At 36.2% G+C, this 19,973-nt stretch overlaps 2 protein-coding genes across 5 annotated transcripts in view; one reads left to right on the forward strand and one right to left on the reverse strand.

Annotated features, from left to right (window-relative positions):
• Positions 1-3,016, reverse strand: part of LOC133612299 (voltage-gated delayed rectifier potassium channel KCNH4-like) — a 306,771-nt gene extending 303,755 nt beyond the window's left edge. For all 4 annotated transcript variants that reach the window (XR_012050648.1, XR_012050647.1, XM_072913958.1 and 1 more), the window contains exon 1: positions 1,700-3,016. The gene's annotated coding sequence lies outside the window, so the exon portion shown is untranslated. The remainder of the gene's footprint in view (positions 1-1,699) is intronic.
• prickle1a (prickle homolog 1a) overlaps positions 1-19,973 on the forward strand; it is a 108,177-nt gene that overhangs the window by 29,611 nt on the left and 58,593 nt on the right. The window lies entirely within an intron of this gene.

The raw sequence follows: 19,973 nt of genomic DNA on the forward strand, positions 1-19,973 counted from the left end.
AACTTTTTTTTACTACTTTATCCACGAGTAACGGTATTAGACGTGAGGAAATGCCCTTGATCCAATGGGAAAATGTGTGTTTAGTTGAAGGACATTGGATGCTAAATGTCTTTATGAATGTTCTGAATTCCTGTTTTGACACTATTGTCTACTTGCAAATTAACAGTCTAGATCAGGGGTGTCTAAACTTTTTCCACCAAGAGCCACATACAGAAAAATGTAAGTATGCGGGGCCATTTTTGATATTTTCCTATTTAAAAATATGCTAAAAACAGAAGAAAAAAAAAATATATATATATATATATATGTATATATATATTAGGGCTGCGAATCTTTGGGTGTCCCACGATTCGATTCAATATCAATTCTTGGGGTCACGATTCGATTCAAAATCGATTTTTTTTTTCGATTCAACGCGATTCTCGATTCTAAAACGATATTTTTCCGATTCAAAACGATTCTCTATTCATTCAATGCATAGGATTTCAGCAGGATCTACCCCAGTCTGCTGACATGCAAGCAGAGTAGTAGATTTTTGTAAAAAGCTTTTATAATTGTAAAGGACAATGTTTTATCAACTGATTGCAATAATGTTAATTTGTTTTAACTATTAAATGAACCAAAAATATGACTTATTTTATCTTTGTGAAAATATTGGACACAGTGTGTTGTCAAGCTTATGAGATGCGATGCAAGTGTAAGCCACTGTGACACTATTGTTCTTTTTTTTTCTTTTTTATAAATGTGTAATGATAATGTCAATGAGGGATTTTTAATCACTGCTATGTTGAAATTGCAACTAATATTGATACTGTTGTTGATAATATTCATTTTTATTTCACTACTTTTTGTTTGTTCTGTGTCGTGTTTGTGTCTCCTCTCAATTGCTCTGTTTATTGCTGTTCTGAGTGTTGCTGGGTCGGGTTTGGTTTTAGAATTGGATTGCATTGTTATGGTATTGCTGTGTATTGTTTTGTTGGATTGATTAATTAAAAAAAAAAAAAAAAAAAAAAAAAAGAGAATCGATTCTGAATCGCACAACGTGAGAATCGCGATTCGAATTCGAATCGATTTTTTCCCACACCCCTAATATATATATATATATATATATATATATATATATATATATATATACCGGGTATATAAATATATATATATATATATATATATATATATATATATATATATATATATATATATATATATACCGGGTATATAAATATATATATATATATATATATATATATATATATATATATATATATATATATATATATATATATATATATATATATACAGTATACACATACGTATGTAAAGACACAACTTTGTGTTATAGATGACTAAGTATATTATTATTAATTATTAATTTGACATGTTCAGCTTTTTCTTATTAAATTATGATTTTTTTGCTCTTTTTCTTAATGTTTAGTATTGGTTTTCTTCCGACAACACGCTGTGGGCCAACAAAACTCGGGCTGCAAATGGCCCCCGGGCCGTAATTTGCACAAACCTGGTCGAGATCTACCACTGTATTTTCCCAGTTATAGAGCGCACCGGTTTATAAGCCACACCCACAAAACTTCAGAATCATTTATTTTTTCCATATATTAGCCGTACCGGACTAAAAGCCACTGATATATACATTGTGAAATTAGTTATTTACACAGAAATATTTTGTAAATGTTTATTTACATACCTTAATTGTTTCCAAACGGTGCTTGTCACACGGCAGTAAAACAGCTGATCAAACAACACCGAAGTCATCGTCATGGACCCACTAGCTGCGGAAGCTAGCTCTCCAACCAGCTGAACACACTCTCCATGGTGACGTTTTGGTGAATTTGTGAAACTGAAACGATGCAAAAATAATGCCATTGTAAGTTAATAATACGAACACATACACTCGTAAACGTGTTGGCATATTAGCTGGTGTTAACAACGCTAGCTTGAATACATTACGAGAGCACGTACAAATATTGCTTGATAACACTCCTAAAGACATCACACATGAGACGGTTTAGTAAGTATGAATTGTTTTAGTTTTATTGTAAGAATTTCAATGGAGTGATGAATGAAGACTCAATACGAGTAGAAACGCAATGGACGTCTAGAACAGTGGTTCTTAACCTTGTTTGAGGTACCGAACCCCACCAGTTTCATATGTGCATTCACCGAACTCTTTTTTAGTGAAAAATTAAACGTTATTTTTTTAAATTAAAGACAAAGTTATATGTTTTTTTTACTGGTGCACAAAATGAATCGTTCAAAGAACAAAACCAACACAGTGCATAAACTCACAACAAATTACACACCTGCAAATCAGATGGAAAATTAGAGGGAACATTGTTTGGGGGTATCCATAGTACGCCGATAGGGAGAAGTTTTTATTTACAAGATGAGTCGGGTGTGTCTTGACCTCTGCGGCGGAGGCTCCACCGAACCCCTGAGGCCGACTCACCGAACCCCTAGGGTTCGATCGAACCCAGGTTAGGAACCACTGGTCTAGAAGAATGAATGGCACTTGTACACCTGGTTCAAAGCACTAAACAGAAGTAAATACTGTAGATTTTCACTCCGCAGCACCTGCAGTGAGCAAACTGGTCCAAAAGATGGCGCCATAGCACAAACAACAACACACCGTTTCAGTGTCTGTTGTAAACTATTTGTTGAATTCAAAACAATATGGCCGTTAGTAAAGAACAAATCAAGATTTGTCCCAAATCTTACCTGATTGTGCTATTTTGTGATCTTGGCAATGTTTGTGATGCCTGTTATGTGGTAGGTGTTTGTATAGCATATCTAAGATTAGGGATGTCCCGATCCAGGTTTTTGCACTTCCGATCCGATACCGATATTGTTTTTGCACTTCCGATCCGATACCGATACTGACCGATACTGGCCTATCCGAGCATGTATTAAATTTTAAAGATATTTAGCCTACTTAGTTGTCAGAATCATGTTGAAAAGGGTTTTAGTACTCTTGATAACAACTAGCCAGCTGAATTAGGGGAGTTTGAATAATACACAATGGTTGGTAACAAGAAACTGACCTGTTTATTCAAGGATAAACACAAAATAGAAAAAATTATACATGACAAACAGAAATGGCATCATTGAACTAGGGCTGGGCGATATGGCCTTTTTTTAATATTGCGATATTTTAAGGCCATATCGCGATACACAATATATATGTGGATATTTTGTCTTAGCCTTGAATGAACACTTGATGCATATAATCACAGCAGTATGATGATTCTATGTGTCTACATTAAAACATTCTTCTTCATACTGCATTAATATATGCTACTTTTAAACGTTCACGCAGAGAGGGAAATCACAACTAAAAAAAAATCACTATTTTTTTCATACGGTGTTGATCTGGAAATGTTTGCCTCAGCATTTCGATGGTGTGGGCGTGTGGCACCGAATGGAGATAAGCGTCTCGACAGACGTTACAATATTTGAACAATGATGACGAAAACTGTTTTCTCTGTCGTGTCCGTGTGTCGAAAATTGTTATGCGCTTATTTTTTTATTTGATTTTGTGCGTGGCATAGATTTGCCGTGCGCTAGCATCACAGCTAACGTTAGCCATGCTGCTACCTCTCTGCTCGGGGAGGACGTATACGTATGTGACGTATGACGTGACAGTATGTGACGTATGACGTGACAGTATGTGACGTGTGTAAGAAGGTGCGCTTGCTGTCTGTGAGAGGGAGACACAGGAAAGAGAGAGAAGAGCCTGTCGTGTAATGCCAGCAGCTAAAAGCAACTGCGTGAGAATCCATAGACCTGTGGATGTGTTGAAGGTGTGCTGGAAAGTGCGAAACGGAAATTAGGGAGCAGCATAAAAGTGGAATGTATTATTTAAATCGGTGCATTGGAAAACACGGACCGGAGTTTTTTTTTAAAACTGGATCTGGATCGGCATTTTCCCATGCTTTGCCGATACGCATTTTTTGGCAAATATCGGCGGCCGATCCGATCCAAATATCGGATCAGGACATCCCTATCTAAGATGTTACTTTGTCCGTATGTTTAAATGGATGTCCTGATCTTGCTGGCTGCAAAACAAGTTTACCTTCAGGTACTAATAAAGTAACCTAACCTGACCTAACCTATGAATTAGCCAAACGGTTTTATAAGCCGCAGGGTACAAAGCGTAGGAAAAAGTAGTAGCTTAAAGTTGGGAATTTAGGATCGTATCTATAGACTATGCCAGACTAGATCTGACCAATGTAAGTCTATGAGCATGAACTGATGAAGCCTGCTCGGATGTTCTAAGACAAACCAAACAGTCCAGTTGCGATGGGTGGAATGCCCTGAGGTGACAATGACCTGGATGAATGACAACATTCATAGACATCTACTATTTTGTCACGTAATATAAACCAAAAGTAGTCTCCATGTTTAGAAAAAACCCTCATGTCAGGAAAATAGCCGGCATCCTAAGAATCAGCTGTCTGCAGCAAGTCAAAAGTGAATCCGTTCAAAAAGGGGGTTACTGGAAGGTTATGGGGCTAACAAGCCTCCCAGTCTGACCTGAGTTTGCCAGCCGCAAACCAGCTAAGTCAATATCAAGACGCTGGCTGCCCCACCAGTTGACCTTTTTCTGCCTCTCTCAAGGCGTAAAAAAGGATTGTTGTTACAGTAGAGTGATAGGCTTTTATTGGCCTTTATAGCCGAGGCTTTTGTCGGGCCTGTGTCCTGCTAATACCCGTTGGCAAGTCATTTAAAACCCGGAGAATGCCTACTTTTTATAAGGTAGCTCACACACAAGTGAGAGCCATTCTTTGCCGCCGTCCCCAATGACGGCCGAGTTAAAGACTGACCTTCCTTTTGCCCCTCTGCGGCCTGGATTTATGGCGCGTCTTGGGACTTTAATTTGACTCGTTTAAATAGATTACATTAGGCTCAAACCGCCGTCTGGCTACGAGCGTTCAGCTTCCTTACGCGGGGGTCTTTTGACGGCGGACGTGTTCGGACCGGAGAGGAATGCGGCTTTATCGTCAGGTGACGATGACCACGTCCTGTCATTTTTTTTACACACGGCGAGAAGGTGCGGACCAGGTGTGAGGTGCTGTTCAGGTCGTTGCGGCTATGACAGGGGAGGACGGGCCGTAAAGGCCCCGGGGCCACGGATTTATTGGTCATCTGCTGCTCTCAAAAAGGTCAAGGGTCAGGGATGCTTGACTTGTGCGACTTTATATTAGTCAGCTATCTGAGGTGAACTTAGAACTGTAGCTTAGTGCTGCAATTACACTTGTGCTTTGGTACTTTTGTTGAGGCAAAACATTAAAAAAAAGATACCCGGTGCAGTTTTTGGATCATTGGATCAAAGTTAAATACATGCATAAAGTAAGCATTATTACCCACCTCTGATCAGGACACTTACAGCAAGTGTCCTGATCAGAGGTGGGTAATAATGCGTTACATTTATTTAAGTAACTTTTTGGATAAATTGTACTTGTCAGAGTAGTTTTAATGTAACACCCTTTTTACTTTTACTTGAGTATATTTGAGAAGAATAAATGCTACTTATACTCTGTTAAATGTATTTACTTATTTACAGAATTTTTTCACATTGGTGGAAAAAAGAGAAATTAGAAAATATAACGCTTTTTTTTTTTTTTTTTTAAAGTTTACAATTCAGCAAGTTGTATGAAGCATTATTGTAAGCACACTACCACAAAACACAAATTGCTAGCCTCCGGTGTTATGAATATTTTTTACAGTTGCATTGTATTGAAAATGAGGACAGAGCAAAACATTTATGATAAAAGTTGGAATTTTACTCAATAACCGTCGCAATTTTACAAGAAAAGCTTAACATTTTGGCAATTTTATGAAAAGAGTTGTCATTTAACTCAACAAAAGTCACAATTTTATATGAATTTTTAAAAATTTTGGCAATATTATATTAATAATAATAATAATCGGAATTTTACTTGGCAAAATTATGACAAAAGTCATCATTTTACTAAAAAAAATTAACTAGCACAAGTACAACAAAAAAATTGGCAATATTGTGAAAAAAAGTCTGAATTTTTTTATGACAAATGATAAATAAATGATAAATGGGTTGTACTTGTATAGCGCTTTTCTACCTTCAAGGTACTCAAAGCGCTTTGACACTACTTCCACATTTACCCATTCACACACACATTCACACACTGATGGACGGAGCTGCCATGCAAGGCGCTAACCAGCACCCATCAGGAGCAAGGGTGAAGTGTCTTGCTCAGGACACAACGGACATGACGAGGTTGGTACTAGGTGGGGATTGAACCAGGGACCCTCGGGTCGCGCACGGCCATTCTTCCACTGCGCCACGCCGTCACCCTTTTGCATTAAAAAGTAATAATTTTACATGAAAAAGTAAAAATTTTACGAGAAAATATGGCACTATTACAGAAACAGAAATAATATCAGAAATTGTTCCCAATTTTATAAGAAAAATGGCGACACATTGTGAGAAAAAGACTATTTTACTTATTTTTATTTTTTGTTTGTAATTGGTTTTTAATCTTCATTATTTACTTCAAGTTATTACAGTATGTCTCTATATACAATTTTTTTTAATTATTATTAATTTTGGCCAAAATGGGGCACATTTTAATAAATGCTACTTTTACTCGGTTACATTTATTTACTTATTTACAGAATTTTACTTGGCAAAATTATGACAAAAATCATCATTTTACTAAAAAGAATTCACTAGCACAAGAACAACAAAAAAAATTGGCAATATTGTGAAAAAAGTCTGAATTTTTTTATGACAAATGTCACCATTTTGCATTAAAAAGTAATAATTTTACATGAAAAAAGTAAACATTTTACGAGAAAATATGGCAATATTACAGAAACAGAAATAATATGAGAAATTGTTCCCAATTTTATAAGAAAAATGTCGACACATTGTGAGAAAAAGACTATTTGTTATTTTTATTTTTTGTTTGTAATTGGTTTTTAATCTTCATTATTTACTTCAAGTTATTACAGTATGTCTCTATATACAATTTTTTGTATTATTATTAATTTTGGCCAAAATGGGGCACATTTTAATAAATGCTACCGGTACTTATACTCGGTTATATTTATTTACTTATTTACAGAATTTAACTTGGCAAAATTATGACAAAAGTCATAATTTTACTAAAAAAAATTCACTAGCACAAGAACAACAACAAAATTGGCAATATTGTGAAAAAATTCAGAATTTTTTTATGACAAATGTCACCATTTTGCATTAAAAAGTAATAATTTTACATGAAAAAGTAAACATTTTACGAGAAAATATGGCACTATTACAGAAACAGAAATAATATGAAAAATTGTTCCCAATTTTATAAGAAAAATGTCAACACATTGTGAGAAAAAGACTGTTTTAGTTATTTTTATTTTTTGTTTGTAATTGGTTTTTAATCTTCATTATTTACTTCAAGTTATTACAGTATGTCTCTATATACAATTGTTTTTATTATTATTAATTTTGGCCAAAATGGGGCACATTTGAATAAATGCTACTTATACTCGGTTACATTTATTTACTTAATTACAGAATTTTACTTAGCAAAATTATGACAAAAATCATCATTTTACTAAAAAAAACTTCACTAGCACAAGAACAACAAAAAATTGGCAATATTGTGATAAAAGTCTGAATTTTTCTATGACAAATGTCACCATTTTGCATTAAAAAGTAATAATTTTACATGAAAAAGTAAAAATTTTACGAGAAAATATGGCACTATTTCAGAAACAGAAATAATATGAGAAATTGTTCCCAATTTTATAAGAAAAATGTCAGCACATTGTCAGAAAAAGACTATTTTAGTTATTTTTATTTTTGTTTGTAATTGGTTTTTAATCTTCATTATTTACTTCAAGTTATTACAGTATGTCTCTACATACAATTTTTTTTTATTATTATTAATTTTGGCCAAAATGGGGCACATTTTAGTAAATGCTACTTATACTTGGTTACATTTATTTACTTATTTACAGAATTTTACTTGGCAAAATTATGACAAAAGTCATCATTTTACTAAAAAGAATTCACTAGCACAAGAACAACAACAAAAATTGGCAATATTGTGAAAAAAAGTCTGAATTTTTTTATGACAAATGTCACCATTTTGCATTAAAAAGTAATAATTTTACATCAAAAAGTAAAAATGTTATGAGAAAATATGGCACTATTACAGAAACAGAAATAATATGAGAAATTGTTCTCAATTTTATAAGAAAAATGTCGACACATTGTGAGAAAAAGACTATTTGTTATTTTTATTTTTTGTTTGTAATTGGTTTTTAATCTTCATTATTTACTTCAAGTTATTACAGTATGTCTCTATATACCATTTTTTGTATTATTATTAATTTTGGCCAAAATGGGGCACATTTTAATAAATGCTACTTATACTCGGTTACATTTATTTACTTATTTACAGAATTTTACTTAGAAAAATTATGACAAAAATCATCATTTTACTAAAAAAAAAATTCACTAGCACAAGAACAACAAAAACATTGACAATATTGTGATAAAAGTCTGAATTTTTTTATGACAAATGTCACCATTTTGCATTAAAAAGTAATAATTTTACATGAAAAAGTAAAAATTTTATGAAAAAATATGGCACTATTACAAAAACAGAAATGATATGAGGAATTGTTCCCAATTTTATAAGAAAAATGTCGACACATTGTGAGAAAAAGACTGTTTTAGTTATTTTATTTTTTTATTTTATTACAGTATGTCTCTATATACAACATTTATTTATTCTTATGTCAGCGAGCCTGCTTCCGGCAGCCACTGTCACGTGACTCTGTTTGACCAATCCGATGTAAGCAGTAGTGACGTCGTTTGATTCCATTTCGCCAATCAAAAAAGCACAAAGCTTTTGGAATCTGAAATAGGTCAGTATTTTTAAAGTATATGATAAAATAGACCGACGTACTTGTTTAATAAGTGTCAGAATGTTCCCAAATAAGACACTTTTATTACATGACATGACACCAGCACATCCCGGCTGTTTGAGACAACTGCTGAACAGAAACCTCCTAAAACAGTTTACTAAAAAATCGATCTTTTTGTATGTCTCTGGTGAGCCTAATAACCACAAGTGTCATTTAAACACATTAAAACATTACCGACAACATTGGAAAGTTGTACTTATCTGTTCCGTAGAGCCGTAGTGTAAAAGTTACAAGCGCAAGCTTATTAGCATGTAGCATTATCTTCTTCTATTGTATTAACATCTAATATAGCTAAACAAGCTGAAATGACCACAGTCGCCCCCTAGCGTACGAGAGGCACACTGCGTGTGGCCATCAGTCACATTCAGAGCATGGAAACTAGAACTTCACATGTAGCTGTGAAAATAGAAGAAACTGAATTATTTGACAAATCAGACTCATTTAGTAGGTAGAAACGTACTGACTGTAAAAAAAAAAAAGTGACATGACGTCAGACAAGGCAGCAAAAAAATCTTCAATGAGAAATTTCAAACTGGTAAAAAGAACATTTATATCATCTGTCAGTAGAAATGTTCACATCTCAGCTTATAGGAATTCTACTTCCAACTAGAGAAAACATGAAGTAAATTGGAAATGAATTTTATGAATACCCACACACACACACACACACACACACACACACACACACACACACGCACACACACGTGGTTAGAGTGTCCGCCCTGAGATGGGTAGGTTGTGAGTTCAAACCCCGGCCGAGTCATACCAAAGACTATAAAAATGGGAGCCATTACCTCCCTGCTTGGCACTCAGCATCAAGGTTTGGAATTGGGGGTTAAATCACCAAAAATTATTCGCGGGCACGGCCACCGCTGCTGCTCACTGCTCCCCTCACCTCCCAGGGGGGTGAACAAGGGGATGGGTCAAATGCAGAGGACACATTTCACCACATTTCATGTGTGTGTGTGACAATCATTGGTACTTTAACACACACAATGTATTTCTTACCTTCTTGAGACCTCCGAAAAATGCCTACCTCTTTAGGACCACCCTTTCCAGATATATTAAGCTTTGTATTTACAACATTAATAATACATACATACTATGCAAAAATGAAAAAAGCTTGTTGTGAAAAAAATAGTTGGAATTTCACAAGAAAAAGGTCCCAATTTCACAAAAAAATTTTAGCAGTATTATTAATATGTTGTCTGTCTATCTGTGTTGGCCCTGCGATGATGTGGCGACTTGTCCAGGGTGTACCCCGCCTTCCGCCCGAATGCAGCTGAGATAGGCTCCAGCAACCCCCCGCGACCCCAAAAGGGACATGCGGTAGAAAATGGATAGATGGATTATTAAAAGTCGTAATTTTACTCAACGCGACCCCGAAAGGGACAAGCGGTAGAAAATGGATGGATGGATAGACGGCAAGTCAAAAAAAAATTTTTTTTAAGATTTGTGCAATATTCTGATAAAAGTTGGAATTTTACTCAATAACAGTTGCAATTTTACAAGAAAAGCTTAACATTTTGGCAATTTTATGAAAAGAGTCGTCATTTAACTCGACAAAAGTCACAATTTTATAAAAACATTTAAACATTTTGGCAATATTATGATAATAATCTGAATTTTACTTGGCAAAATTATGACAAAAGTCATCATTTTGCTAAAAAAAATTCAGTATTTTACAAGAACAACAAAAAAATTGGCAATATTGTGATAAAAGTCAGAATTTTTTGATGACAAATGTCACCATTTCGCATTAAAGAGTAACAATTTTACATGAAAAAGTAAAAATTTTACAAGAAAATATGGCACGATTACAGAAACAGAAAGAGTATGAGATATTGTTCCCAATTTTAGAAGAAAATTGTCGACACATTGTGAGAAAAAGACTGCTTTTAGTTATTTTATTTTTTGTTTGTAATTGGTTTTTAGTCTTTATTATTTACTTCAAGTTATTACAGTATGTCTCTATATACATTTTTTTTTAATGAATTTTGGCCAAAATGGGGCGCATTTTAATATCTTACACACACTTGTTATTTCATATGTTGACCAGAGGGGGAGCACTTTTAAAACCGACACACAGTCGATTTGAAAAATCCCTCCTTTTTGGGACCACCCTAATTTTGATAGATTTCACCACCAAAAAATTCAGTATTTTACAAGAACAACAAAAAAATTGGCAATATTGTGATAAAAGTCAGAATTTTTTTATGACAAATGTCACCATTTCGCATTAAAAAGTAACAATTTTACATGAAAAAGTAAAAATTTTAAAAGAAAATATGGCACTAATACAGAAACAGAAATAATATGAGAATTTGTTCCCAATTTTATAAGAAAAATGTCGACACATTGTGAGAAAAAGACTGCTTTTAGTTATTTTGTATTTTTTATTGTTTGTAATTAGTTTTTAATCTTCATTATTTACTTCAAGTTATTACAGTATGTCTCTATATAAATTGTTTTATTTTTTTATTAATTTTGGCCAAAATGGGGCGCATATTAATTTCTTACACACACTTGTTATTTCATATGTTGACCAGAGGGGGAGCACTTATAAACCGACACACAGTGTACATTTGAAAAATCCCTCCTTTTTGGGACCACCCTCATTTTGATAGATTTCACCACCAGGGGTGCAAATGAGACATTCTCTATTAAGATGCAATGGTTTTCCGTATTTGGACTATGATTTCGGTCCTAACTTGTTCACCGGTCCTCATATGGAAGGTACTTTTCCTTGTTGATGCCTCAAGAAGGGTAGAAATACAACAACACACACACACACACCAACGACAATTGCAGTCCAAGCACCATTAAAAGATAACTACTAAATAAATCAGAAGTTACACAATACTTGAGTAGTTATTTCACAGAATACTCTTACTTGAGTATAATTCGGGGTACTCTGGTTGTGATATAAAGCAACTCTAAACTTTGATGGCCACTACTAAGATTGCCTTGGTTTTAACATGTCATTTAGAACATGTGCCCGCCCCTTAAAGACTTGCTAATGGGCCAGGCTGCTGGGTCTTTAGGATGAGCACAAAGGACTGAAGGTCTGCTGTGAAAGGCCAGCTTGTCCTCCCTGGCCTTGGCCGCTACAATGGCTTTGTGCCAAGCATAGGGGCTCAAGTGCCTTCAGCAATCAAAAAGAATTCCCAGGACAATTATTAGATAAATATGTCTTTTCCAACACAAGCTGCTCGAGCTTCCTTTTCACGGACAGATCGCGTCGTCCGCCCACAACGTGTTATTTGGACAGGAAAAAGCGTGTGAAGAGCACAGACAGCTGCAAAGACGGCCAATGACAGGCTGTCAATCAGACACGGAATGTTATTTGGACTTATGTTCAGACTTAGTGACATTTCAAGTCAGGCAACAGAGCATTGTGGGAAAGTAACTGATAGGAGCGTAAGCATACTTGCCAACCCTCCCAAATTTTCCGGGAGACTCCCGAAATTCAGCGCCTCTCCCGAAAACGACAAATATTCTCCCGAAAATCTCCCGATTTTCAGCCGGAGCTGGAGGAGGCGTGGCCTCCAGCTCCATGCGGACCTGAGTGAGGACAGCCTTTTTTCACGTCCGCTTTCCCATGATATAAACAGCGTGCCTGCCCAATCACGTTATTCCATACGAGGCGTCCATACCGCCGATGAGCATGGTGCAGATGGAGAAGATCTTCTCGGCGTCCGTGTTGGCAGCAGGGTGACAAGAACTAAATCATCCAGACTAGAGATACATTGTATTATTATGTTTATCTTCCCTAAAAATAAATATATTTATTAATTTAAAAAAAAAAAACTAAATAAATTTTTACTATATTTTGCTAAAAACATCAAAATTAATTGTATTTTTATTTGTATTTTTTCTGACTCCTTATTACATCCAGCCATAGAATTATACATTAAATATAAACATATTTGAAATAATTCATTTAAAATGACCATATTTAACTGGGGTGAGTTTTTCCTTGCCCTTTTGTGGGCTCTGTACCGAGGATGTTGTTGTGGCTTGTGCAGCCCTTTGAGACACTTGTGATTTAGGGCTATATAAATAAACATTGATTGATTGATTGATATTTAATTATTAAAATAATTGCTTGTTTATCAACAACTTTAGCATTTTATTCATTACATTTTGAAGCTCTCAGAAGCCAAGTTATGTTATATTCCTTAAGATTTATTTATGCAAGTTTGAAGTATTAATTATCTAAACACAGTTTTGTTTGCATATTTTCAGGCTATATATATATATATATCAGTGACGTGCGGTGAGGTTGATGGCTGGTGAGGCACTGACTTCAACACAGTCAGATTTACAAACATATGAACCCTAAAGAGTATCTTATTCACCATTTGATTGGCAGCAGTTAACGGGTTATATTTAAAAGCTCATACCAGCATTCTTCCCTGCTTGGCACTCAGCATCAAGGGTTGGAATTGGGGGTTATTAAATCACCAAAAATTATTCCCGGGCGCGGCGCCGCTGCTGCCCACTGCTCCCCTCACCTCCCAGGGGGTGATCAAGGGGATGGGTCAAATGCAGAGGACAAATTTCATTACACCTAGTGTGTGTGTGACAATCATTGGTACTTTAACTTAACTTTAACTTTACACATACAAACTGTAGCACACAAAAAAGCACATTTAATTAAAAAAAACGTTATTATGGTCTTACCTTTACTTATAAAATAAGTTCATGAGCCGCTGTTTAATGCACCCCCTGACGAGAGTGTTATATCAACTAAAGCCCTCACTTAAACTTTCCACGTGCAAGATTGAATCTATTTAAAAAAGTGTAACCAAGGGTTTATAAATGTCGCCTATACTGTATGAAACTACAAAATAACAAACACGGAGGCTCCAGTTTACACGAGGACCACTTTATTTACCTTCTTTCAAAAACTTCCGCTCAACTCCAACGTGTCATCACTTCCGCTCTTAGCGCCTTCAAAATAAGAGCTCAAGGCATATACTGTATAACAGCGCATAACAGGAACTTAACATCACAAAGAGGAAAGCCCATAAAAATAGGTTACAAAAGTTATTTAATAAGAAGCCAAAAAGTGCAAAAACAATAATGTTCGTATTGGAGGAGTTGTGAATTAGGTACACCTGCAGTCTGCAGGTGTACCAAATGTTGTGGCCCTGCAGTCATTCACAACTCCTCCAACACGAACATTATTGTTTTTGCACTTTTTGGCTTCTTATGAAATAACTTTTTTAAATAGATTCAATCTTGCACATGGAAAGTTTAAGTGTGGGCTTTAGTTGATATAACACTCCCGTCAGGGGTTGCCGTGCATTCTACGGCGGGGGTGCAGGAGGCGAGCCTCAGCCAGTGCGTCTTTTGCAGCACAAGAAATACTGTACACACATACAGTTGTTGACAAAATACACTGTACATTATATACCTCAGCTAACTAAACTATGGAAATATATAATATAATTCATATAGCATTACGGTCTCACTGCACAGCAGGCCAGCAGTTAGCCGAGTCTGCAATCCATGTTGAGGCACAACGCAGTGACGTGCCTCAACTGGCTGCGATCACCGCACCGTCTCTTCTCAGTATTTGAACAGCAAATGTGAAAATTCAGCGATTTTAAATAAAAATAATCTAAAACGGGTGAAGTTAAATGGAAAATAACTTTATAGTATAATCACTGGATACATATAACAATTTAATAAAAAAAAAAAATTTTTACATTTTTTTTCTTTTCATGATGGCAGGTGAGGCCCCGCCTCACCTGCCTCTAGTGACTGCACGTCACTGATAGATAGATATATATATATATATATATATATATATATATATATATATATATATATATATATATATATATATATATATATATGAATGAAATACTTGACTTGGTGAAATCTAGCTGTAAATATACTCCTCCCCTTTTAACCACGCCCCCGGCCCCAACCACGACTGTTGAATGTTGCACTTTTTATATGTAGAAGAAAGGTTTTGTCATTTTATTTAATCTGAGCAACAATTTGAGGCAGTTTAATGTTGATTAACGTGTACTTCGACTTAAACAAGTTGAAAAACTTATTGGGGTGTTACCATTTAGTGGTCAATTGTACGGAATATGTACTGTACTGTGCAATCTACTAATAAAAGTCTCAATCAATCAATCAAAAAAAGCACTTTATATGTAGAAAGGTTTTGTTAAGAAACCATTCTGAGCCTTATCTTATTTAGTTTTTATTTTATATATGTTGACCACATTAACCCTGGCAATGGACCCTGTGTGTATATGTATGTTATGCCATTGTTTACACATTTGGTAAATAAATAACCAAAACATTTATATTTTGTTGTTTTCTTACTGTACCGAAAATGAACCAAACCGTGACCTCTAAACCGAGGTACGTACCGAACCAGAATTTTTGTGTACCGTTACACCCCTAAGCAGAGCTTATTGAATCCTACCTTTTCCATCACATAGCAAATACTCACACTTTCGTTCACTTCCTGTTCTCAAATTTTTCACAATATATATATATATACTCCATAAATATTAACGTTAAAAATAAATCAATAATAATCAGTGAAGTAAGTTGTATTTGATAGGGTGAGATAAATACGATTATCAATTAGAATGGTTTATTATGGTTCTTCCTCTTTGTACTTTGTAAACACTTTAAGTTTGAACAGTTTCTTAAACTGAATCCTATTAGTACATTGTTTGATTTCTTTACTTAATCCATTCTATAATTTAATTCCACATACTGCTATACTAAAGGTTTTAAGTGTTGTACGTGCGTACAAATGTTATAAATGACATTTTCCTCTAAGATTATGTTTCTCCTCTTTTGTTGAGAAGAATTGTTGTACATTCTTGGCTAGCAGGTTTTAGTTTGCTTTGTGAAAAATTGTAGCTGTTTGCAAATGCACTTTGTTGTGGAATTTCAATATTTTTGATTCAATAAATAAAGTGTTTGAATGTTTTCTATATCCAACATGATGTATTATTCTAATTGATCTTTTTTGTAACACAGTTAGTGAATGAAGTGCACATTTGTAGTTATTTCCCATATTTCTGCACAACAACTCAGATATGTAACACTAGTGAGCAGTAAATAACGGAGTGATTTTTAGTCCAGAACATATTTGCTTTATTTATTATTGACGTGTTTCTTGCCACTTTGTTGTATATTTTCACATATTTTATCATCTATTATTACACGTAGAAATTAGATTTATTTTACCCTTTCACTGTCTACTTTGTCAATTTGTATTTGACTTTCTCTTCTACTGTTATCAAATTATATTATTTTAGTTTTACTGAGATTCAAAGATAGTCTGTTTTTGTCAAACCATCTTTTTAATTGGTTAATTTCTTCTGTTATTATTTGTGTTAGCTTCTGTGTGTTCTCTCCTGAACAAAATGCTGTTGTCCATCCATCCATCCATTTTCTTCCGCTTATCCGAGGTCGGGTCGCGGGGGCAGCAGCCTAAGCAGTGAAGTCCAGACTTCCCTCTACCCAGCCACTTCGTCCAGCTCCTCCCGGGGGATCCCGAGGCGTTCCCAGGCCAGCCGGGAGAGATAGTCTTCCCAACGTGTCCTGGGTCTTCGTGCCCGAAACACCTCCCTAGGGAGGCGTTCGGGTGGCATCCTGACCAGATACCCGAACCACTTCATCTGGCTCCTCTCCATGTGGAGGAGCAGCGGCTTTACTTTGAGCTCCTCCCGGATGACAGAGCTTCTCACCCTATCTCTAAGGGAGAGCCCCGCCACCCGGCAGAGGAAACTCATTTCGGCCGCTTGTACCCGTGATCTTGTCCTTTCGGTCATGACCCAAAGCTCATGACCATAGGTGAGGATGGGAACGTAGATCGACCGGTAAATTGAGAGCTTTGCCTTCCGGCTCAGCTCCTTCTTCACCACAACGGATCGATACAGCGTCCGCATTACTGAAGACGCCGCACCGATCTGCCTGTCGATCTCACGATCCACTCTTCCCTCACTCGTGAACAAGACTCCGAGGTACTTGAACTCCTCCACTTGGGGCAAGCTCTCCTCCCCAACCCGGAGATGGCACTTCACCCTTTTCCGGGCGAGAACCATGGACTCGGACTTGGAGGTGCTGATTCTCATCCCAGTCGCTTCACACTCGGCTGCGAACCGATCCAGTGAGAGCTGAAGATCTTGGCCAGATGAAGCCATCAGGACCACATCATCTGCAAAAAGCAGAGACCTAATCCTGCAGCCACCAAACCAGATACCCTCAACGCCCTGACTGCGCCTAGAAATTCTGTCCATAAAAGTTATGAACAGAATGGGTGACAAAGGGCAGCCTTGGCGGAGTCCAACCCTCACTGGAAACGTGTCCGACTTACTGCCGGCAATGCGGACCAAGCTCTGACACTGATCATACAGGGAGCGGACCGCCACAATCAGACAGTCCGTTACCCCATACTCTCTGAGCACTCCCCACAGGACTTCCCGAGGGACACGGTCGAATGCCTTCTCTAAGTCCACAAAGCACATGTAGACTGGTTGGGCAAACTCCCATGCACCCTCAAAGACCCTGCCGAGAGTATAGAGCTGGTCCACAGTTCCACCACCAGGACGAAAACCACACTGTTCCTCCAGAATCCGAGGTTCGACTATCCGGCGTAGCCTCCTCTCCAGTACACCTGAATAGACCTGTTGTATTGTCTGTAAACAACCATATCCTTTGTAACTTTACGAATATCATTTATTCAAACATTGAAAAATGTTGGTTCTAGTATTGATCCCTGAGGTACACCACAGGCTATATTTAGCGTTGTAGAAATGTGTTCGCCTAGCTGTACATATTGCTTCCTGTTGGTTAAGTAGCTTCTTACCCCGTTTAAGACCAACCCTCTGATGCCAAACCGTTCAGACTTTTTAATTAAAATACTGGGATTGTGTCAAATGCTTGAGTTAGATCCATAAACACAGCTACTGCACACTCTTTACCATCGAGTGTGTTGTCTATTGGTTTCTTTTACATTTTAAAACACATTCACTGTAGGAAATAAACTAGTTTACATTCTTTACATGCATACAAGTGTAAAAAAAGTATTACTATTAGTGCAATGTGAAAACAATCTCACAGTAGAAGATAATGGAAAAATAAATAATCCGTTCCAGAGTCTAAAATGTTAGCACTCTTAACAAGTGTAGTTTAAAGTAAAATAATGAAGAAAACAAAACAAATGTAAACCCTAAGGTTGGGTATCATGGACAATTTCCCAAATTTGATTCATAAGGTTAATGAATCACAATTTGATCCAATTCAATCCACACTTAAATATTGAAAATGTGTCAAATCTGTTACAGAATGCCAAATGTTCTCTTCACCAGAAACCCTCTGCGCAGTTTAAACGCCCGTCAAAGTTTCAAAAGTGCAATTTTGGAATCGGAGGCAAGTTGTTTTGCATTGCAACGTTCCAATCCAAATGATACCTTGTACATTGTTATTGCTAAAAATAAATAAACATCCATCCATAATCACTTAAACGGATTATTTTGCTCAGCCCTTGTGAACGCGTTCTAGAGTCAAAACATTTCGGACTATTCAGTCATACAAGTGTAAAAAGAAGTGAACCACTGCAATAATACAACATAGTTCAATTTTGGATTTACAGTTGTGCAAAAAGCTGATTTGATTTTATCACTGATTTTATTACTGGTTATTCATAGCAATAAGTTGAGTGCAATTAGCCTAACTGTAACATAACTTATTTATGGAATTTCCAAATTTTTAAAGAACATTTAAACTACATTTTGAAACTGGTTTGTTTTCATTTTGGTGTTTTTGTTTGGCATTTCCTTTTATCGTGACCTCATTTCGTTCTGTTGTACATCTGTGATGTGGATGTTTGAATGACAACGAGGACAACGTCGTAGCGTCATTGCTGAACGACACGACAAGGCGTCTCATGGGTCTTATGTTTGAAACATTCTTGACTTTCACACAAAAATAAGTTAAGCCGTGTCTCGTGTGATGAGTAGTAAAATAGGAAAACATTAAATTACCTTATTTTCCGGACCATAGGGCGCACCGGATTATAAGGCGCATTGCCGATGAATGGTCTATATTTGATTTTTTCATATATAAGGCGCACTGGATTATAAGGCGCATTAAAGGAGTCATTTTTTATAAAAAAAAATTCTAAATGTAAAAGACTTCCTTGTGGTCTACATAACATGTAATGGTGGTTCTTCGGTCAAAATGTTGCATAGATGATGTTTTACAGATCATCATCAAGTCACTTTCTGACAGTCGCTTCAGGATGCGCCGTTTTGTGGGCGGTCTTATTTACGGGGCTCACCTTGGACAGCGTCTTCTCCCCGTCATCTTTGTTGTAGCGGTGTAGCGTGCAAGGACGGGTGTGGAAGAAGTGTCAAAAGATGGCGCTAACTGTTCTAATGACATTCACACTAAACTTCAATCAATAACAGAGCAGCATCTCCTCATCCGTGGCTCACTCATGTGTCCCGTGAAAAACCGTCCGACCGGAACTCTAATAAATAAAGTTCCTTGGGTGAATAATGTCAACTCACTACACAGGTATGTTTTAGCGCTTTCAAGCAAACTTACTGACAGATATAAGTAAGAACTTTACACTACTTTATATTAGAAATGGCAACAGCGGAGGATGAATGTCTCATAACAAGAAGATAGAGAAAAAGAAGAAGCTTATCGACTACGGCTTTGGCACAAACTACAAAGGCGGACGTGCGCAATTTTTCAGGATTTATGCAGATCCCAAATACAGATCAGCAGGTACCAGAAGGTAAGAAAAGTTGCTTTTGCATAATACTGCGACACAAAACGCCAGATAATATGTCTTACTTTATACACACAGCATAATAATACTCCTATGTTGAAGCACAGTACAATCCATCAAGTGGTGCGACTTCGTAGCTTACCAAAGTCGTACTAAAACATTTTGATAGATTTTTGAGCGCCGTGTGTAATGTTCTATA

This window comes from Nerophis lumbriciformis, linkage group LG10, assembly GCF_033978685.3.
Source record: "Nerophis lumbriciformis linkage group LG10, RoL_Nlum_v2.1, whole genome shotgun sequence".
In the NCBI taxonomy this organism is placed as follows: domain Eukaryota; kingdom Metazoa; phylum Chordata; class Actinopteri; order Syngnathiformes; family Syngnathidae; genus Nerophis; species Nerophis lumbriciformis.